The following is a 20,904-nucleotide window of genomic DNA, read 5'->3' on the forward strand; positions in this document are numbered from 1 at the left end:
ATATAATGACGGACCTGGTGGACACTGTCAGCAGACTCCTAAACTACTAGTATGAAGAAGATAGAAAAAAAAACCCCACCACAGGTAGGTATACAATTATGGACGAGCACTGACGACACAGAGGTAGGTACAGCCGTGGACTACCGTACTGCATCTGCTAGTATAGATAATATAATAAATATATTACTACTGTAGGTATATAATATAATGACGGACCTGGTGGACACTGTCAGCAGACTGCTAAACTACTAGTATGAAGAAGATAAAAAAAAAAACCCACCACAGGTAGGTAGGTATACAATTATGGACGAGCACTGACGACACAGAGATAGCCACAGCCGTGGACTACCGTACTGCGTCTGCTAGTATAGATAATATAATAAATATATTACTACTGTAGGTATATATAATATAATGACGGACCTGGTGGACACTGTCAGCAGACTGCTAAACTACTAGTATGAAGAAGATAGAAAAAAACTTCCACCACAGGTAGGTAGGTATACAATTATGGACGAGCACTGACGACACAGAGATAGCCACAGCCGTGGCCTACCGTACTGCGTCTGCTAGTATAGAGATGATAATTAATGATATAAAAAAAAATATATATAACTACTGTAGGTATATATAATATAATGACGGTCCTGGTGGACACTGTCAGCAGACTGCTAAACTACTAGTATGAAGAAGATAGAAAAAAAAAACCACCACAGTTAGGTATACAATTATGGACGAGTGACGACACAGAGGTAGGTACAGCCGTGGACTACCGTACTGCGTCTGCTAGTATAGATAATATACTAAATATATTACTACTGTAGGTATATAATATAATGACGGACCTGGTGGACACTGTCAGCAGACTCCTAAACTACTAGTATGAAGAAGATAGAAAAAAAAACCCCACCACAGGTAGGTATACAATTATGGACGAGCACTGACGACACAGAGGTAGGTACAGCCGTGGACTACCGTACTGCATCTGCTAGTATAGATAATATAATAAATATATTACTACTGTAGGTATATAATATAATGACGGACCTGGTGGACACTGTCAGCAGACTGCTAAACTACTAGTATGAAGAAGATAAAAAAAAAAAACCCACCACAGGTAGGTAGGTATACAATTATGGACGAGCACTGACGACACAGAGATAGCCACAGCCGTGGACTACCGTACTGCGTCTGCTAGTATAGATAATATAATAAATATATTACTACTGTAGGTATATAATATAATGATGGACCTGGTGGACACTGTCAGTAGACTCCTAAACTACTAGTATGAAGAAGATAGAAAAAAAAAAACCACCACAGGTAGGTAGGTATACAATTATGGACGAGCACTGACGACACAGAGATAGCCACAGCCGTGGACTACCGTACTGCGTCTGCTAATATAGAGATGATAAAGATGAAAAAAAAAATATAACACTACTGCAGGTAAATATTTATATAATATATGTATGACGGACCTGCTGGACACTGTCAGCAGAATGCATTTATAGAATAAAAAAAAAACACCACAGGAGTGTTTAACTTTTTCAGGCAGACAATATACTGGTGGTCACACTGGCAGCAAAAGTGTGCACTGTACTCCTGCTATAACTGCTCCCCAGTCTCCCCCACAATTAAGCTGTGTGAGCAGTGAGCACTCAGCACAGTCAGATATACATAGATGATATATCATGCAGCACACTGAGGCTGAGCACAGATATGGTATGTGTATCGTTTTTTTTCAGGCAGAGAACGGATTATAAATAATAAAACTGGTGGTCACTATCAGCAAAACTCTGCACTACTGAGTACTCCTGACAAGTTCAACTGCTCCCCAAATTAGTAGTAAATCAAATGTCACTCGTCTCTATCTTCTAATCTAAACGGAGAGGACGCCAGCCACGTCCTCTCCCTATCAATCTCAATGCACGTGTGAAAATGGCGGCGACGCGCGGCTCCTTATATAGAATCCAAGTCTCGTGAGAATCCGACAGCGGGATGATGACGTTCGGGCGCGCTCGGGTTAACCGAGCAAGGCGAGAGGATCCGAGTCTGCTCGGACCCGAGCAAAAAAGGGTGAAGTTCGGGCGGGTTCGGATTCCGAGGAACCGAACCCGCTCATCTCTTATGGCCACCCAGCATGACGCCTCCCTTCTTGACCATGCTGTAATTGCAGTCGCACTGCAGTTCAGCGTGATCATAAAAAATGGTGTAGCCTCCTGCTGGTGCAGACTGTATGTGCGCGCAGGAAGCCGCCACCATTTTTGTGATCACAGCGGCTGAATGTGATGTCATACAGCTGCTGTGACCACGCCCCCTGTGTCTCCTCCATTGCAGACCCCATTTTGAAGCCTTGCCCCCGCACCGCTCCATCCCTGACTTGGAAATGGAGTGTTGCTGACCCCCCTCTCCCCCCCTGCCCCGATTGACAGGCAGAGGCGATCGCATTCTCTGCGGGGTGCCGCAGAAAATGCAGGCACATGCGTATGCTCTTAGCAATTTTTGCAGTTGGATCACTTATTGTGATTGCAATCCAACCTGAATCAGGCCCTATTACCTATCACAATGCGCTGCGGGCAGTACAAAATTGGTTTAATATAGGAGAAAAACCCCCAGACCTGTGCTCCTTAACTGTACCTGGTGGCTAGTGGAGCGGCTGCCCAGTAATCAGTGTCCACGCCAGTGCGCACACGGTCCACCCCCTACGGCCACGCTCCCCTTCATCAGCGGCCTCGTGATCCGGAAGGGCGGTGTGTGTGTGACTGACCTTAGGAAGAAACCGGAGCCTCCGCTGCAGTGACCCAGCAACCAGGGCACGGGAGTATACAGCGCCGCTGGGAGTGATGAAGCTGCAGTAAAGATGTCTATTAGACCTAGCCTGCTGCAGCCCTTGTAGATTCTCATAAAACAAGTTCTTCTTTTCTTGTCAAAATGAATAGCTAAGAATTGGCTTCCTGAGGCAGGCCCCTGTTAAGTGGCCTGCTACTGAAGGCACCAACTACAAACTGAGCTCCCTGTTCATGGAAGCGGGGTTATAGAGGAGGATGCGCTGAGCATCTTGGGAACAGTCAAAAGCTTTGAGTCGGTTGGTGCCTCAGATCAAGATCCTACTCTACACCCCAATGTGAATCCTTGTGGAGTCCTGTGTACCCCACAGAAGAAATTAATGTGTCACACCCATTGGCAGCAACCTTAGAATAGCTGCTGATGGGCACAATTGAGAAAGGAAGGGGGGGGGGACATTTGAATCCAGCACATAGATGCAATTCAAATATGTAATTTGTACCTTCCTATTTTAAAATATAATGGATGAACTTCACCCTGTGAGAACAATCTTCATGATCAAGAGATCTCATATGCAAAATAAGTATGAGTTGGGATAGGGCTGGGGAGGGTGGCTGCTCGGGCAGCCCCTCCCCCATCAAGTTAAGGAGATTCAACTGAGGAAGCACAAGGGAACTCTCGTCTGGGGACAACAACTGCAGGGAGACCACATCTTTTCAGATGAACATGGGAGGGCGGAAGGCTGCCTAATACTGAAGCACCATCAAATATCAAACCATATGCAACAACTAGTACAAGCATTCCTGGGGGAAGGTCTGCAGCAGACGGATTTGCATACGGTGATGTCATCCAAGCAGTGGGCCAAAGTTGGCTGGAACCCTCATCTGCATATGAAAAGAGAAAAGGGGCATGCAGGGCATGGCGGCCTTTTGCGGTGCTTGGATGACCCCTAGTTCGCATTAAACACCCCCACCCTCCTTTGGTGTGGGGCTCATGTTGGCTATGCCCCAGCCCCTGAAGCATTCAAGCTGATTTCTTGCAGCAGCTGGGCACTGTAACAGCTCCAGAGCTGCTCTGTAAGGCAACTAAAAGGGTGTGGGCCCTGCAGCACTACCTGTAGTTCGCATTGTGCGTTGGAAGGCACAAAGTAAGCAGACGGGAGAAGTCAGGATAGTGCGCAAGGGCATAGAAGGGAGTGGCTCCAGAAAAGAGAAGTGGAAACAGACAGCAAACTAGGCTGGAGAGAGACCTGAGACAAAGAGATCTGAATTATACGAGAGCCGACCAGGGGAAACACAAATTATGCAATCAAGTTTCCCACATTTGGGGAAATCACAGGAGCAGCACACCCAGAGTGCAATGGGTGAGCCTTGCCCTGGGAGAAGCACCTTCATGATCATAGTATCTCACCTGGCAGGTAAGTAGGAGTTGGGCTAGAGCTGGGGAGGGTCACTGCTCGGGCACCCCCCTGTCAAGTGAAGGAGATCCAACTGAGGCAGCACAAGGGAACTCTCGAAAGAAGAACAAGGCTAGAGGAATATATGAGACAAAGAAATCTGACTTTTACCAGAGCTGACCAGAGGAAAACACAAACACAGTCCCCCACTACCACAAAAAATGCAGGCGAGTTTCCCACATTTGGGGAAATCACAGGGGTCAGCATACCCAGAATGCAATGAATGAACCTCACCCTGGGTGAACAATCTTCATGACCATGGTGTCTCCTATGCAAAATAAGTATGATTTGGGATAGGGCTGGGAGGGCCGCTGCTCAGGCACATCTCTGTCAAGTAAAGGAGATTCAACTGAGGCAGCACAAGGGAACTCTCATCTGGGGACAACAACTGCAGGGAGAACACATATTTTCAGATGAACATGGGAGGGCAGAAGGCTGCCTAATACTGAAGCACCCCCAAACAACAAACCAAATGCAACAACTAGTGCAAGCATTCCTGGGGCAAGGCCTGCAGCAGATGGATTTGCATATGGTGATGTCATCCAAGCAGTGGGTCAAAGTTGGCTTCAACCCTCATCTGCATATGAAAAGAGAAAAGGGGCGTGCAGGGCATGGCGGCCTTTTGCGGTGCTTGGATTACCCCTAGTTCGCATTAAACACCCCCACCCACCTTTGGTGTGGGGCTCATGTTGGCCATGCCCCATCCCCTGAAGCATTCAAGCTGATTTCTTGCAGCAGCTGGGCACTGTAACAGCTCCAGAGCTGCTCTTTAAGGCAAGTAAAAGATTGTGTGGGCCCTGCAGCACTACCTGTAGTTTGCATTGTGCATTGGAAGGCACAAAGTAAGCAGACGGGAGGAGAAGTCAGGATAGTGCACAAGGGTATAGAAGGGAGGGGCTCAAGATAAAAGAAGTGGAAACAGACAGCAAACTAGGCTGGAGAAAGACCTGAGACAAAGAGATCTGAATTATACGAGAGCCGACCAGAGGAAACACAAATTATGCAGTCAAGTGTCCCACATTTGGGGAAATCGTAGGAGCAGCACACCCAGAGTGCAATGGGTGAGCCTTGCCCTGGGAGAAGCACCTTCCTGATCATAGTATCTCACCTGGCAGGTAAGTAGGAGTTGGGCTAGAGCTGGGGAGGGTCGCTGCTCGGGCACCCCCCTGTCAAGTGAAGGAGATCCACCTGAGGCAGCACAAGGGAACTCTCGAAAGAAGAACAAGGCTAGAGGAAAATCTGAGACAAAGAAATCTGAGTTTTAACAGAGCTGACCAGAGGAAAGCACAAACACAGTCCCCCACTACCACAAATAATGCAGTCGAGTTTCCCACATTTGGGTAAATCACAGGGGTCAGCATACCCAAAATGCAATGAATGAACCTCACCCTGGGAGAACAATCTTCATGACCATGGTATCTCCTATGCAAAATAAGTATGATTTGGGATAGGGCTGGGGAGGGCCGCTGCTCATGCACATCTCTGTCAAGTAAAGGAGATTCAACTGAGGCAGCACAAGGGAATTCTCATCTGGGGACAACAACTGCAGGGAGAACACATATTTTCAGATGAACATGGGAGGGCAGAAGGCTGCCTAATACTGAAGCACCCCCAAACAACAAACCAAATGCAACAACTAGTGCAAGCATTCCTGGGGGAAGTTCTGCAGAAGACGGATTTGCATACGGTGATGTCATCCAAGCAGTGGGCCAAAGTTGGCTGGAACCCTCATCTGCATATGAAAAGAGAAAAGGGGTATGCAGGGCATGGCGGCCTTTTGCGGCGCTTGGATGACCCTTAGTTCGCATTAAACACCCCCACCCTCCTTCGGTGTGGGGCTCATGTTGGCCATGCCCCATCCCCTGAAGCATTCAAGCTGATTTCTTGCAGCAGCTTGGCACTGTATCAGCTCCAGAGCTGCTCTGTAAGGCAAGTAAAAGGGTGTGGGCCCTGCAGCACTACCTGTAGTTTGCATTGTGCATTGGAAGGCACAAAGTAAGCAGACAGGAGGAGAAGTCAGGATAGTGCACAAGGGTATAAAAGCGAGTTTCCCACATTTGGGAAAATCACAGGGGTCAGCATACCCAGAATGCAATGAATGAACCTCACCCTGGGAGAACAATCTTCATGACCATGGTATCTCCTATGCAAAATAAGTATGATTTGGGATAGGGCTGGGGAGGGCCGCTGCTCAGGCACATCTCTGTCAAGTAAAGGAGATTCAACTGAGGCAGCACAAGGGAACTCTCATCTGGGGACAACAACTGCAGGGAGAACACATATTTTCAGATAAAAATCTTGGTCATGCTCTGGTTTCTCTTCAGAACGAACAAATCTTTCGCCTTTTATTAAAGATTTCCGTGGAGAGGAGCAAAACCGAGTTTTATCTCAATTTTTGCATGCCCCATCTTTTTGGGGTTTCTTTTATCGGTTTAAAGATAGAATGAGTGTGCTTTAATGTAAGCTCATTTGCATAGAAATGACAGTAAATGTTTGTTTCTTTTCAAACAGAACTTTCTTGACCATGCTACTTGCTTGAAAGATCTGGGAGCACATGGAATACAGTACAAACCATGCTTATAGCAAGGAGAAGCCAGGTGAGAAATCTGCTTACTTTCAAGTTGGGCGCTCACTTTGATCTGAATGAGGACTGCTGACACAGCATTTAGGCGACAGGTGGAATCTTGGTCATGCTCTGGTTTCTCTTCAGAACGAACAAATCTTTCGCCTTTTATTAAAGATTTCTGTGGAGAGGAGCAAAACTGAGTTTTATCTCAATTTTTGCATGCCCCATATTATTGGGGTTTCTTTTATCAGTTTCTTGTTAGCTTTAATGTAAGTTTATTTGCATAACAATGACTATAAATGTCTGTTTCTTTTCAAGCAGAACTTTCTTGACCATTCTAATTGCTTGAAAGATCTGGGAGCACATGGAAAAGAGTACAAACCATGCTTATAGCAAGGGGAAGCCTGGTGAGAAATCTGCTTTCTTTCTTTCAAATTGGGTGCTCACTTTGCGCTGAATGAGGACTGCTGGCATGGCACTCAGGCGACAGGTGGAATCTTAGTCATACTCTGGTTTCTCTTCAAAACGAACAGATCTTTCGCCTTTTACTAAAGATTTCCGTGGAGAGGAGCAAAACTGAGTTTTATCTCAATTTTTGCATGCTCCGTCTTATTGGGGTTTCTTTTATCGGTTTAAAGATAGAACGAGTGTGCTTTAATGTAAGCTCATTTGCATAGAAATGACAGTAAATGTTTGTTTCTTTTCAAACAGAACTTTCTTGACTATACTAAATGCTTGAAAGATCTGGGAGCACATGGAAAAGAGTACAAACCATGTTTATAGCAAGGGGAAGCCTGGTGAGAAATCTGCTTTCTTTCTTTCAAATTGGGTGCTCACTTTGAGCTGAATGAGGACTGCTGGCATGGCACTCAGGCGACAGGTGGAATCTTGGTCATGTTCTGGTTTCTCTTCAGAACGAACAAATCTTTCGCCTTTTACTAAAGATTTCCGTGGAGAGGAGCAAAACTGAGTTTTATCTCAATTTTTGCATGCCCCATCTTATTGGGATTTTATTTTATCGGTTTAAAGATAGAACGAGTGTGCTTTAATGTAAGCTCATTTGCATAGAAATGACAGTAAATGTTTGTTTCTTTTCAAACAGAACTTTCTTGACCACACTAATTGCTTGAAAGATCTGGGAGCACATGGAAAAGAGTACAAACCATGTTTATAGCAAGGGGAAGCCTGGTGAGAAATCTGCTTTCTTTCTTTCAAATTGGGTGCTCACTTTGAGCTGAATGAGGATTGCTGGCATGGCACTCAGGCGACAGGTGGAATCTTGGTCATGCTCTGGTTTCTCTTCAAAACGAACAGATCTTTCGCCTTTTACTAAAGATTTCCGTGGAGAGGAGCAAAACTGAGTTTTATCTCAATTTTTGCATGCTCCGTCTTATTGGGGTTTCTTTTATCGGTTTAAAGATAGAACGAGTGTGCTTTAATGTAAGCTCATTTGCATAGAAATGACAGTAAATGTTTGTTTCTTTTCAAACAGAACTTTCTTGACTATACTAATTGCTTGAAAGATCTGGGAGCACATGGAAAAGAGTACAAACCATGTTTATAGCAAGGGGAAGCCTGGTGAGAAATCTGCTTTCTTTCTTTCAAATTGGGTGCTCACTTTGAGCTGAATGAGGACTGCTGGCATGGCACTCAGGCGACAGGTGGAATCTTGGTCATGTTCTGGTTTCTCTTCAGAACGAACAAATCTTTCGCCTTTTACTAAAGATTTCCGTGGAGAGGAGCAAAACTGAGTTTTATCTCAATTTTTGCATGCCCCATCTTATTGGGGTTTTATTTTATCGGTTTAAAGATAGAACGAGTGTGCTTTAATGTAAGCTCATTTGCATAGAAATGACAGTAAATGTTTGTTTCTTTTCAAACAGAACTTTCTTGACCACACTAATTGCTTGAAAGATCTGGGAGCACATGGAAAAGAGTACAAACCATGTTTATAGCAAGGGGAAGCCTGGTGAGAAATCTGCTTTCTTTCATTCAAATTGGGTGCTCACTTTCAGCTGAATGAGAACTGCTGGCATGGCACTCAGGCGACAGGTGGAATCTTGGTCATGCTCTGGTTTCTCTTCAGAACTAACAAATATTTCGCCTTTTATTAAAGATTTCCGTGGAGAGGAGCAAAACTGAGTTTTATCTCAATTTTTGCATGCCCCATATTATTGGGGTTTCTTTTATCAGTTTAAAGACAGAACGAGTGTGCTTTCTTGTTAGCTTTAATGTAAGTTTATTTGCATAACAATGACAGTAAATGTTGTTTCTTTTTAAACAGAACTTTCTTGACAATGCTACTTGCTTAAAGGTCTGGGAGCACATGGAAAACAGTACAAACCATGCAGTATCACAAGAGCCTTTATTTGATCTTTCATGAAGATAGAGCAGAATTGAGGACACGTCAACAATTTCTGCCGAAGGTGGTTCATCTTTCCACATGGTGCCTTTGGCCACTGACACCTTCGTTGAGTCAAAGTCTCTGGCTGTGGTCAGAACTTTGAAAATGTATGTCACTAGAACGGTTCAGATTAGGAAAACAGAGGCTCTGTTTGTCCTGTATGCTCCCAACAGGATTTGGTGTCCTGCTTCCATGCAGACCATTATGCGCTGGATCTGTGGTAAGATTCAGCATGCTCGTTCCACGGCAGGATTGCCGTTACTGAAGTAGGTGAAGACCCATTCTACTAGAAAGGTGGGTTCATCCTTGGCAGCTGGTCGGGGAGTCTCGGCATTGCAACTTTGCCGAGCAGCTATTTAGTAAACACTTTTGCTAAGTTTTACAAGTTTGATACCTTGGCTGATGATAACCTTAAGTTGGGTCATTCGGTGCTGCAGAGTCGTACGCACTCTCCCACCCGTTCAAGAGCTTTGGTATAACCCCATGGTTCTTAATGTGACCCCAGCATCCTCTAGGTCGTATGAGAAAATAGGATTTTAATACCTACCGGTAAATCCTTTTCTCTTAGTCTGTAGAGGATGCTGGGCACCCGTCCCAGTCCATACTGTGTCTGCAGTTATTACTTGTGGTTATACACATGTTGTGTTATGGTTCTGGTCAGCTTTTTGCTGCAATTGTTCATGCCGTTGGCTTGTGTTCTGCTGAATGCCACGTTCTGCGGAATGTTTAAGGTGTGAGCTGGTAAGATGCTCACCTTAGTTTAACAATAAATCCTTTCCTCGAAATGTCCGTCTCCCTGGGCACAGTTCCTATAACTGGAGTCTGGAGGAGGGGCATAGAGGGAGGAGCCAGTTCACACCCTTTGAAAGTCTTAAAGTGCCCATGTCTCTTGCGGATCCCGTCTATACCCCATGGTTCTTAATGTGACCCCAGCATCCTCTACGGACTAAGAGAAAAGAATGCCCTTGCGCACTATCCTGACTTCTCCTCCCGTCTGCTTACTTTGTGCCTTCCAACGCACAATGCGAACTACAGGTGGTGCTGCAGGGCCCACACCCTTTTACTTGCCTTACAGAACAGCTCTGGAGCTGTTACAGTGCCCAGCTGCTGCAAGAAATCAGCTTGAATGCTTCAGGGGATGGGGCATGGCCAACATGAGCCCCACACCAAAGGAGGGTGGGGGTGTTTAATGTGAACTAGGGGTCATCCAAGCACTGCAAAAGGCCGCCATGCCCTGCATGCCCCTTTTCTCTTTTCATATGCAGATGAGGGTTCCAGTCAACTTTGGCCCACTGCTTGGATAACATCACCGTATGCAAATCCGTCTGCTGCAGACCTTCCCCCAGGAATGCTTGTACTAGTTGTTGCATATGGTGCTTCAGTATTAGGCAGCCTTCCGCCCTCCCATGTTCATCTGAAAAGATGTGGTCTCCCTGCAGTTGTTGTCCCCAGACGAGAGTTCCCTTGTGCTTCCTCAGTTGAATCTCCTTAACTTGACGGGGGAGGTGCTGCCCGAGCAGCCCTCCCCAGCCCTATCCCAACTCATATTTATTTTGCATATGAGATCTCTTGATCATGAAGATTGTTCTCACAGGGTGAGGTTCATCCATTATATTTTAAAATAGGAAGGTACGAATTACATATTTGAATTGCATCTATGTGCTGGATTCAAATGTCCCCCCCCCCTTCCTTTCTCAATTGTGCCCGTCAGCAGCTATTCTAAGGTTGCTGCCAATGGGTGTGACACATTAATTTCTTCTGTGGGGTACACTGGACTCCACAAGGATTCACATTGGGGTGTAGAGTAGGATCTTGATCTGAGGCACCAACCGGCTCAAAGCTTTTGACTGTTCCCAAGAAGCTCAGTGCATTCTCCTCTATAACCCCGCTTCCATGAACAGGGAGCTCAGTTTGTAGTTGGTGCCTTCAGTAGCAGGCCAATTAACAGGGGCCTGCCTCAGGCAGCCTATTCTTAGCTATTAATTTTGACAAGAAAAGAAGAACTTGTTTTATGAGAATCTACAAGGGCTGCAGCAGGCTAGGTCTAATAGACATCTTTACTGCAGCTTCATCACTCCCAGCGGCGCTGTATACTCCCGTGCCCTGGTTGCTGGGTCACTGCAGCGGAGGCTCCGGTTTCATCCTAAGGTCAGTCACACACACACCACCCTTCCGGATCACGAGGCCGCTGCTGAAGGGGAGCGAGGCCGTAGGGGGTGGGCCGTGTGCGCACTGCGGTGGACACTGATTACTGGGCAGCCGCTCCACTAGCCACCAGGTACAGTTAAGGAGCACAGGTCTGGGGGTTTTTCTCCTATATTAACCCAATTTTGTACTGCCCGCAGCGCATTGTGATAGGTAATAGGGCCTGATTCAGGTTGGATTGCAATCACAATAAGCGATCCAACTGCAAAAATTGCTAAGAGCATACGCATGTGCCTGCATTTTCTGCGGCACCCCGCAGAGAATGTGATCGCCTCTGCCTGTCAATCGGGGCGGGGAAGGGGGGGAGAGGTGGGTCAGCAACACTCCATTTCCAAGTCAGGGATGGAGCGGTGCGGGGGCAAGGCTTCAAAATGGGGTCTGCAACGGAGGAGACACAGGGGGCGTGGTCACAGCGACTGTATGACATCACATTCAGCCGCTGTGATCACAAAAATGGTGGCGGCTTCCTGCGCGCACATACAGTTTGCACCAGCAGGAGCCTACACCATTTTTTATGATCACGCTGAACTGCAGTGCGACTGCAATTACAGCATGGTCAAGAAGGGAGGCGTCATGCTGGGTGGCCATGCCCTGTCACTTTGCAGGAGCCAGCACCGCTCACACACTAGTCCCCGGGTGCAGCCCCCAACCCCCGGGACACCCGGAGCAACAAAATGTAGATTCAGGCCACCAGGCCACGCCCCTACCTATGAAACCATGCCTCCTTTTTACCATTGCACTGCTTATCTGCGCGCACTGCATTACAATCTCCCTCGCCACCTCTCTGGGTGTCACCAGTGATAGTGACACCTCTGCCATGCTTGTAGCAGCTGGTCCTAAGATCTACGCCTCAAACCCTGAGTGTTTGCCCTTGTGACTTGTTGATCATCATAGCGAAGCAGATGCTTACAGAAAACTGCAGGGGCTTAGATTGAAAATAAAAAAATTGATAGGGTATAAGGTAGAGAGGAGCGGGTTCGGTTCTCCGAGAACCGAATTCCCCACGAACTCCACGTGGTTTACACTGGTCCGAGGCAGGCTCGGTTGTTCCCGCCTGACTCGGAAAACCTGAACAAGGGAAAATGTCATCATCCCGCTGTCGGATTCTCGCGAGATTCGGATTCCATATAAAGAGCTGCGCGTTGCTGCCATTTTTACTCGTGCATTGAAGAGAGAGCGGAGAGGACGTGGCTATGTTCTCTCAGTGGAAATCTCAATATCAGTGCTCAGTATCAGTGGTTACTTATTGCTGCTCAGTAATACTAGTAGTGTGTCTCTCCTGCTCAGTGTCAGTTCTCAGTAGTATCCTCATCAGTGCTCAGTATCACTGTTCATTGTCTTGTGCTGCATTGTGTTGCTCAGCATAATACAGTACATTACTAATAGTCCAGTGCTGCATCTTGCTGCTCAGTGTCAGTTCTAGTATCCTCATCAGTGCTCACTATCACTGCTCATTGCATTGTGGTGTTCTGTATACTACAATAACATAGTAATATAGTAACATAGTTTTTGAGGTTGAATAGAGGCAAATTGCCCATCGTGTTCAACCTGTTTTAAGTTGTGATGATTCTACATACTTGCTGAATAATGTTTTATGACTAGTTAGCTACTATAACTCATGTTACCCCCGGATTAACCATGTTGATATTTTAAGTATTATAACCTTGGATAGCTTTTTCATTCAGAAATGTATCCATTCCTTTTTTAAATCCAATTACAGAGTCCGCCATTACCACCTTCCCTGGCAGGGAATTCCACATCCTGATTGCCCTAACAGTGAAGAAACCTTTCCTCCATTGCGTTCTGAACTTTCCTCCAGTCGCAGCGAGTGACCACGTGTTCTTTTAATAAATAATTCCTCTGATAACTCTTTGTTATGTATCTTTACATATTTGAAGATATTAATAATATCTCCTCTTAGGCACCTCTTTTCTAGTGTATAAATATTCAGCCTAGTAAGTCTTTCCTTATAGTCCAGTACTTTAAGGCCTTTAATCAATTTAGTCTTCAGGATCTCTGACACTTCCATGAGCAGCAGAGTAGTGCAATGGAAGCATGCTGGGCCCATAACCCAGAGGTCGATTGATCGAAACTATCCTCTGCTATGTGCATTTTTTTTTTTATAATTAAAGTAATCAAAAACTGGGATTGATATTTTGGCACTTTTATTTTTACTTAAAGTACAATAACTTTTATCATTTTAATTTGTTTTAATAGTATATTGACAGCATTGTTTTCTTTAAAAAATCCACTTAATTTTCTTTACCCTATTACTGAAATGGTAATTGACAAAAACAAACTACATTGTCACCAGAAGAGCAATGCAAAATGTACAAGTGATATATGAAAATCATCTTCCATCTTGAATTTCAATGATGCATTGGGACAACAATTTGTGAGAAACATCTTCACCCATAAAGAAAGATTTTCTTAATTCCTTACCTGTGTGCTGATTAGATATCACCTTGTTTTCACATTAAACAGACTTCCCCATGAGGAAGCAGCAAGGATGCAGTGACGTTTCCTGGTGTCAACCTGTATTATTTCAGTAGACATTGAAATGAGGATGCATCTTTGATGCCTTTCCAATGAAGCAAGTTTAATTCAGTAATAGGTGAAAAACCATTCCTACAAAGGTGTTAATCAGAGACTTGGCTTTGTGGACACTTTTCAGAGAGCAAATTTGTTAGCATAAACATAAAATCAGAAAATGAAGAGCTGTTTAATCACTCAATTGGACTTTTCTGCCAGCATAATTTTTTTTCTCTGCAACTCACTGCTAAATTGTGCTTCCTAGCTGTTTTTTTATAAAATCACTTAATCAAATCTAACTCTGATTACATCAGAGAAGGCCAGGTACCCTACACCATAAGGGGGGTTTTTGAAATTTTGACTTGTCTACTTAAAGATCACCAAAATCTGATTACAAGGTCAATTACATCCCTGGGTGGGATTGAACCACCAACCTTTTGGTTAATAGCCAAACATGCTAACCGATTGCGCCACAGAGACACCTTGCGAAAGTCAATACTGACAAAGGCTAATAAGCATTCATCTAGAACGTTTCCTAGAAAAACTTTAAAAAGTCAATAATCTGGAGAATTTTTGTAAGAAACACATTGGTACTTTCCCATGATGAGTGAGTGCTTCAGGATTTCTTGCACTTACATGGGCTATTAACCAAAAGGTTGGTGGTTCAATCCCACCCAGGGATGTAATTGACCTTGTCATCAGATTTTGGTGATCTTTAAGTAGACAAGTCAAAATTTCAAACCCCCTCTTATGGTGTAGGGTACCTGGCCTTCTCTGACGTAATCAGAGTTAGATTTAATTAAGTGATTTTATAAAAAACAGCTAGGAAGCACAATTTAGCAGTGGGTTGCAGAGAAAAAAATAACATTTTAAACCTACCGGTAATTTTTTTTTCTCGTAGTCCGTAGAGGATGATGGGACTCCGTAAGGACCATGGGGGATAGACGGGCTCCGCAGCAGACATGGGCACTTTAAGAAAGACTTTAGATCTGGGTGTGCACTGGCTCCTCCCTCTATGCCCCTCCTCCATACCTCAGTTAGAGAAACTGTGCCCAGAGGAGACGGACAGTACGAGGAAAGGATTTTTGTTAATCCAAGGTCAAGATTCATACCAGCCACACCAATCACACCGTATAACTTGTGATATACTACCCAGTTAACAGTATGAAAACAACATAGCATCAGTCCAAGACCGATGAAAACTAACATATAACCCTTATGTAAGCAATAACTATATACAAGTCTTGCAGAAGTAGACCGCACTTGGGACGGGCACCCAGCATCCTCTACGGACTACGAGAAAAAGATTTACCGGTAGGTTTAAAATCTTATTTTCTCTTACGTCCTAGAGGATGCTGGGGACTCCGTAAGGACCATGGGGATTATACCAAAGCTCCCAAACGGGCAGGAGAGTGCGGATGACTTTGCAGCACCGATTGAGCAAACAGGAGGTCCTCCTCAGCCAGGGTATCAAACTTATAGAACTTTGCAAAGGTGTTTGAACCAACTTTGACCCACTGCTTGGATGACATCACCATATGCAAATCCATCTGCGGCAGGCCTTCCCCCAGGAATGCTTGCACTAGTTGTTGCATTTGGTTTGTTGTTTGGGGGTGCTTCAGTATTAGGCAGCCTTCTGCCCTCCCATGTTCATCTGAAAATATGTGTTCTCCCTGCAGTTGTTGTCCCCAGATGAGAGTTCCCTTGTGCTGCCTCAGTTGAATCTCCTTTACTTGACAGAGATGTGCCTGAGCAGCGGCCCTCCCCAGCCCTATCCCAAATCATACTTATTTTGCATAGGAGATACCATGGTCATGAAGATTGTTCTCCCAGGGTTAGGTTAATTCATTGCATTCTGGGTATGCTGACCCCTGTGATTTCCCCAAATGTGGGAAACTCAACTGCATTATTTGTGGTAGTGGGGGACTGTGTTTGTGCTTTCCTCTGGTCAGCTCTGGTAAAAGTCAGATTTCTTTGTCTCAGATCTTCCTCTAGCCTTGTTCTTCTTTCGAGAGTTCCCTTGTGCTGCCTCAGTTGGATCTCCTTCACTTGACAGGGGGGTGCCCGAGCAGCGACCCTCCCCAGCTCTAGCCCAACTCCTACTTACCTGCCAGGTGAGATACTATGATCATGAAGATGCTTCTCCCAGGGCAAGGCTCACCCATTGCACTCTGGGTGTGCTGCCCCTGCGATTTCCCCAAATGTGGGAAACTTGACTGCATAATTTGTGTTTCCCCTGGTCGGCTCTCATATAATTCAGATCTCTTTGTCTCAGGTCTCTCTCCAGCCTAGTTTGCTGTCTGTTTCCACTTCTTTTTTCTTGAGCCCCTCCCTTCTATACCCTTGTGCACTATCCTGACTTCTCCCGTCTGCTTACTTTGTGCCTTCCAACGCACAATACAAACTACAGGTAGTGCTGCAGGGCCCACACCCTTTTACTTGCTTTACAGAGCAGCTCTGGAGCTGTTACAGTGCCCAGCTGCTGCAAGAAATCAGCTTGAATGCTTCAGGGGCTGGGGCATAGCCAACATGAGCCCCACACCGAAGGAGGGTGGAGGTGTTTAATGCGAACTAGGGGTCATCCAAGCGCCGCAAAAGGCCGCCATGCCCTGCACACCCCTTTATTCTTTTCATATGCAGACGAGGGTTGAAGCCAACTTTGACCCACTGCTTGGATGACATCACCATATTCAAATCCATCTGCTGCAGGCCTTCCCCCAGGAATGCTTGCACTAGTTGTTGCATTTGGTTTGTTGTTTGGGGGTGCTTCAGTATTAGGCAGCCTTCTGCCCTCCCATGTTCATCTGAAAATATGTGTTCTCCCTGCAGTTGTTGTCCCCAGATGAGAGTTCCCTTGTGCTGCCTCAGTTGAATCTCCTTTACTTGACAGAGATGTGCCTGAGCAGCGGCCCTCCCCAGCCCTATCCCAAATCATACTTATTTTGCATAGGAGATACCATGGTCATGAAGATTGTTCTCCCAGGGTTAGGTTCATTCATTGCATTCTGGGTATGCTGACCCCTGTGATTTCCCCAAATGTGGGAAACTCAACTGCATTATTTGTGGTAGTGGGGGACTGTGTTTGTGCTTTCCTCTGGTCAGCTCTGGTAAAAGTCAGATTTCTTTGTCTCAGATCTTCCTCTAGCCTTGTTCTTCTTTCGAGAGTTCCCTTGTGCTGCCTCAGTTGGATCTCCTTCACTTGACAGGGGGGTGCCCGAGCAGCGACCCTCCCCAGCTCTAGCCCAACTCCTACTTACCTGCCAGGTGAGATACTATGATCATGAAGATGCTTCTCCCAGGGCAAGGCTCACCCATTGCACTCTGGCTGTGCTGCCCCTGCGATTTCCCCAAATGTGGGAAACTTGACTGCATAATTTGTGTTTCCCCTGGTCGGCTCTCATATAATTCAGATCTCTTTGTCTCAGGTCTCTCTCCAGCCTAGTTTGCTGTCTGTTTCCACTTCTTTTTTCTTGAGCCCCTCCCTTCTATACCCTTGTGCACTATCCTGACTTCTCCCATCTGCTTACTTTGTGCCTTCCAACGCACAATGCAAACTACAGGTAGTGCTGCAGGGCCCACACCCTTTTACTTGCTTTACAGAGCAGCTCTGGAGCTGTTACAGTGCCCAGCTGCTGCAAGAAATCAGCTTGAATGCTTCAGGGGCTGGGGCATAGCCAACATGAGCCCCACACCGAAGGAGGGTGGAGGTGTTTAATGCGAACTAGGGGTCATCCAAGCGCCGCAAAAGGCCGCCATGCCCTGCACACCCCTTTTTTCTTTTCATATGCAGACGAGGGTTGAAGCCAACTTTGACCCACTGCTTGGATGACATCACCATATGCAAATCCATCTGCTGCAGGCCTTCCCCCAGGAATGCTTGCACTAGTAGTTGCATTTGGTTCGTTGTTTGGGGGTGCTTCAGTTTTAGGCAGCCTTCTGCCCTCCCATGTTCATCTGAAAATATGTGTTGTCCCTGCAGTTGTTGTCCCCAGATGAGAGTTCCCTTGTGCTGCCTCAGTTGAATCTCCTTTACTTGACAGAGATGTGCCTGAGCAGCGGCCCTCCCCAGCCCTATCCCAAATCATACTTATTTTGCATAGGAGATACCTTGGTCATGAAGATTGTTCTCCCAGGGTGAGGTTCATTCATTGCATTCTGGGTATGCTGACCCCTGTGATTTCCCCAAATGTGGGAAACTCGACTGCATTATTTGTGGTAGTGGGGGACTGTGTTTGTGCTTTCCTCTGGTCAGCTCTGGTAAAAGTCAGATTTCTTTGTCTCAGATCTTCCTCTAGCCTTGTTCTTCTTTCGAGAGTTCCCTTGTGCTGCCTCAGTTGGATCTCCTTCACTTGACAGGGGGTGCCCAAGCAGCAATCCTCCACAGCTCTAGCCCAACTCCTACTTACCTGCCAGGTGAGATACTATGATCTTCACTGTTAGAGCAATCAGGATGTGGAATTCCCTGCCAGGGAAGGTGGTAATGGCGGACTCTGTAATTGGATTTAAAAAAGGAATGGATACATTTCTGAATGAAAAAGCTATCCAAGGTTATAATACTTAAAATATCAACATGGTTAATCCGGGGGTAACATGAGTTGTAGTAGTTAACTAGTCATAAAACATTATTCAGCAAGTATGTAGAATCATCACAACTTAAAACAGGTTGAACACGATGGGCAATTTGCCTCTTTTCAACCTCAAAAACTATATTACTATATGTTACTATATTACTATGTTACTGTAGTATACAGAACACCACAATGTAATGAGCAGTGATAGTGAGCACTTATGAGGATACTAGAACTGACACTGAGCAGCAAGATGCAGCACTGGACTATTAGTAATGTACTGTAGTATGCTGAGCACCACAATGCAGCACAAGACAATGAGCAGTGATACTGAGCACTGATGAGGATACTACTGAGAACTGACACTGAGCAGGAGAGACACACTACTAGTATTACTGAGCAGCAATAAGTAACCACTGATACTGAGCACTGACATTGAGATTTCCACTGAGAGAACATAGCCACGTCCTCTCCGCTCCCTCTTCAATGCACGAGTAAAAATGGCGGCAACGCGCAGCTCTTTATATGAAATCCGAATCTCGCGAGAATCCGACAGCGGGATGATGACATTTTCCCTTGTTCAGGTTTTCCGAGTCAGGCGGGAACAACCGAGCCTGCCTCGGACCAGTGTAAACCACGTGGAGTTCGTGGGGAATTCGGTTCTCGGAGAACCGAACCCGCTCCTCTCTACCTTATACCCATATATTTTTTTATTTTCAATCTAAGCCCCTGCAGTTTTCTGTAAGCATCTGCTTCGCTATGATGATCAACAAGTCACAAGGGCAAACACTCAGGGCTTGAGGCGTAGATCTTAGGACCAGCTGCTACAAGCATGGCAGAGGTGTCACTATCACTGGTGACACCCAGAGAGGTGGCGAAGGAGATTGTAATGCAGTGCGCGCAGATAAGCAGCGCAATGGTAAAAAGGAGGCATGGTTTCATAGGTAGGGGTGTGGCCTGGTGGCCTGAATCTACATTTTGTTGCTCCGGGTGTCCCGGGGGTTGGGGGCTGCACCCTGGGACTAGTGTGTGAGCGGTGCTGGCTCCTGCACAGTGACAGGACATGGCCACCCAGCATGACGCCTCCCTTCTTGACCAATCTGTAATTGCAGTCGCACTGCAGTTCAGCGTGATCATAAAAAATGGTGTAGCCTCCTGCTGGTGCAGACTGTATGTGCGCGCAGGAAGCCGCCACCATTTTTGTGATCACAGCGGCTGAATGTGATGTCATACAGCCGCTGTGACCACGCCCCCTGTGTCTCCTCCGTTGCAGACCCCATTTTGAAGCCTTGCCCCCGCACCGCTCCATCCCTGACTTGGAAATGGAGTGTTGCTGACCCCCCTCTCCCCCCCTGCCCCGATTGACAGGCAGAGGCGATCGCATTCTCTGCGGGGTGCCGCAGAAAATGCAGGCACATGCGTATGCTCTTAGCAATTTTTGCAGTTGGATCGCTTACTGTGATTGCAATCCAACCTGAATCAGGCCCTATTACCTATCACAATGCGCTGCGGGCAGTACAAAATTGGTTTAATATGGGAGAAAAAACCCCAGACCTGTGCTCCTTAACTGTACCTGGTGGCTCGTGGAGCGGCTGCCCAGTAATCAGTGTCCACGCCAGTGCGCACACGGTCCACCCCCTACGGCCACGCTCCCCTTCATCAGCGGCCTCGTGATCCGGAAGGGCGGTGCGTGTGTGACTGACCTTAGGAAGAAACCGGAGCCTCCGCTGCAGTGACCCAGCAACCAGGGCACGGGAGTATACAGCGCCGCTGGGAGTGATGAAGCTGCAGTAAAGATGTCTATTAGACCTAGCCTGCTGCAGCCCTTGTAGATTTTCATAAAAAAAGTTCTTATTTTCTTGTCAAAATTAATAGCTAAGAATAGGCTGCCTGAGGCAGGCCCCTGTTAAGTGGCCTGCTACTGAAGGCACCAACTACAAACTGAGCTCCCTGTTCATGGAAGCGGGGTTATAGAGGAGAATGCGCTGAGCATCTTGGGAACAGTCAAAAGCTTTGAGCCGGTTGGTGCCTCAGATCAAGATCCTACTCTACACCCCAATGTGAATCCTTGTGGAGTCCAGTGTACCCCACAGAAGAAATTAATGTGTCACACCCATTGGCAGCAACCTTAGAATAGCTGCTGACGGGCACAATTGAGAAAGGAAGGGGGGGGAACATTTGAATCCAGCACATAGATGCAATTCAAATATGTAATTTGAACCTTCCTATTTTAAAATATAATGGATGAACTTCACCCTGTGAAAACAATCTTCATGATATAGAGATCTCATATGCAAAATAAGTATGAGTTGGGATAGGGCTGGGGAGGGTGGCTGCTCGGGCAAGCCCCTCCCCCGTCAAGTTAAGGAGATTCAACTGAGGAAGC

At 46.2% G+C, this 20,904-nt stretch overlaps 15 non-coding genes and 3 pseudogenes across 15 annotated transcripts; 12 read left to right on the forward strand and 6 right to left on the reverse strand.

Moving 5' to 3' along the window:
* Window positions 1-4,049: 4,049 nt before the first annotated feature.
* LOC135044466 (U1 spliceosomal RNA) lies at window positions 4,050-4,212 on the reverse strand. The gene has a single exon (XR_010237057.1). It is a non-coding gene; the product is annotated as a U1 spliceosomal RNA (small nuclear RNA).
* Window positions 4,213-4,364: 152 nt separating this feature from the next.
* Window positions 4,365-4,528, reverse strand: LOC135045072 (U1 spliceosomal RNA). The gene has a single exon (XR_010237606.1). It is a non-coding gene; the product is annotated as a U1 spliceosomal RNA (small nuclear RNA).
* Window positions 4,529-5,203: 675 nt separating this feature from the next.
* LOC135045237 (U1 spliceosomal RNA) lies at window positions 5,204-5,366 on the reverse strand. Its single transcript, XR_010237764.1, has one exon. It is a non-coding gene; the product is annotated as a U1 spliceosomal RNA (small nuclear RNA).
* Window positions 5,367-5,518: 152 nt separating this feature from the next.
* Window positions 5,519-5,682, reverse strand: LOC135044931 (U1 spliceosomal RNA). The gene has a single exon (XR_010237467.1). It is a non-coding gene; the product is annotated as a U1 spliceosomal RNA (small nuclear RNA).
* A 593-nt stretch (window positions 5,683-6,275) lies between these two features.
* Window positions 6,276-6,403, reverse strand: LOC135044589 (U1 spliceosomal RNA; annotated as a pseudogene).
* A 144-nt stretch (window positions 6,404-6,547) lies between these two features.
* Window positions 6,548-6,663, forward strand: LOC135044706 (U5 spliceosomal RNA). Its single transcript, XR_010237247.1, has one exon. It is a non-coding gene; the product is annotated as a U5 spliceosomal RNA (small nuclear RNA).
* A 270-nt stretch (window positions 6,664-6,933) lies between these two features.
* LOC135044745 (U5 spliceosomal RNA) lies at window positions 6,934-7,049 on the forward strand. Its single transcript, XR_010237285.1, has one exon. It is a non-coding gene; the product is annotated as a U5 spliceosomal RNA (small nuclear RNA).
* Window positions 7,050-7,313: 264 nt separating this feature from the next.
* LOC135044672 (U5 spliceosomal RNA) lies at window positions 7,314-7,429 on the forward strand. The gene has a single exon (XR_010237213.1). It is a non-coding gene; the product is annotated as a U5 spliceosomal RNA (small nuclear RNA).
* Window positions 7,430-7,703: 274 nt separating this feature from the next.
* On the forward strand, window positions 7,704-7,819 carry LOC135044684 (U5 spliceosomal RNA). Its single transcript, XR_010237225.1, has one exon. It is a non-coding gene; the product is annotated as a U5 spliceosomal RNA (small nuclear RNA).
* Window positions 7,820-8,094: 275 nt separating this feature from the next.
* Window positions 8,095-8,210, forward strand: LOC135044714 (U5 spliceosomal RNA). The gene has a single exon (XR_010237255.1). It is a non-coding gene; the product is annotated as a U5 spliceosomal RNA (small nuclear RNA).
* Window positions 8,211-8,484: 274 nt separating this feature from the next.
* LOC135044647 (U5 spliceosomal RNA) lies at window positions 8,485-8,600 on the forward strand. Its single transcript, XR_010237188.1, has one exon. It is a non-coding gene; the product is annotated as a U5 spliceosomal RNA (small nuclear RNA).
* A 275-nt stretch (window positions 8,601-8,875) lies between these two features.
* On the forward strand, window positions 8,876-8,991 carry LOC135044771 (U5 spliceosomal RNA). Its single transcript, XR_010237310.1, has one exon. It is a non-coding gene; the product is annotated as a U5 spliceosomal RNA (small nuclear RNA).
* Window positions 8,992-14,356: 5,365 nt separating this feature from the next.
* Window positions 14,357-14,430, reverse strand: TRNAN-AUU (transfer RNA asparagine (anticodon AUU)). Its single transcript has one exon. It is a non-coding gene; the product is annotated as a tRNA-Asn (tRNA).
* A 1,303-nt stretch (window positions 14,431-15,733) lies between these two features.
* LOC135044576 (U1 spliceosomal RNA) lies at window positions 15,734-15,897 on the forward strand. The gene has a single exon (XR_010237135.1). It is a non-coding gene; the product is annotated as a U1 spliceosomal RNA (small nuclear RNA).
* Window positions 15,898-16,049: 152 nt separating this feature from the next.
* LOC135045263 (U1 spliceosomal RNA) lies at window positions 16,050-16,191 on the forward strand (annotated as a pseudogene).
* Window positions 16,192-16,883: 692 nt separating this feature from the next.
* LOC135044427 (U1 spliceosomal RNA) lies at window positions 16,884-17,047 on the forward strand. The gene has a single exon (XR_010237027.1). It is a non-coding gene; the product is annotated as a U1 spliceosomal RNA (small nuclear RNA).
* A 152-nt stretch (window positions 17,048-17,199) lies between these two features.
* Window positions 17,200-17,341, forward strand: LOC135044481 (U1 spliceosomal RNA; annotated as a pseudogene).
* A 692-nt stretch (window positions 17,342-18,033) lies between these two features.
* LOC135044884 (U1 spliceosomal RNA) lies at window positions 18,034-18,197 on the forward strand. The gene has a single exon (XR_010237420.1). It is a non-coding gene; the product is annotated as a U1 spliceosomal RNA (small nuclear RNA).
* The last annotated feature ends 2,707 nt before the right edge of the window (window positions 18,198-20,904 follow it).

Source organism: Pseudophryne corroboree, unplaced genomic scaffold (assembly GCF_028390025.1).
Source record: "Pseudophryne corroboree isolate aPseCor3 unplaced genomic scaffold, aPseCor3.hap2 scaffold_90, whole genome shotgun sequence".
NCBI classification, from domain to species: Eukaryota; Metazoa; Chordata; class Amphibia; order Anura; family Myobatrachidae; genus Pseudophryne; species Pseudophryne corroboree.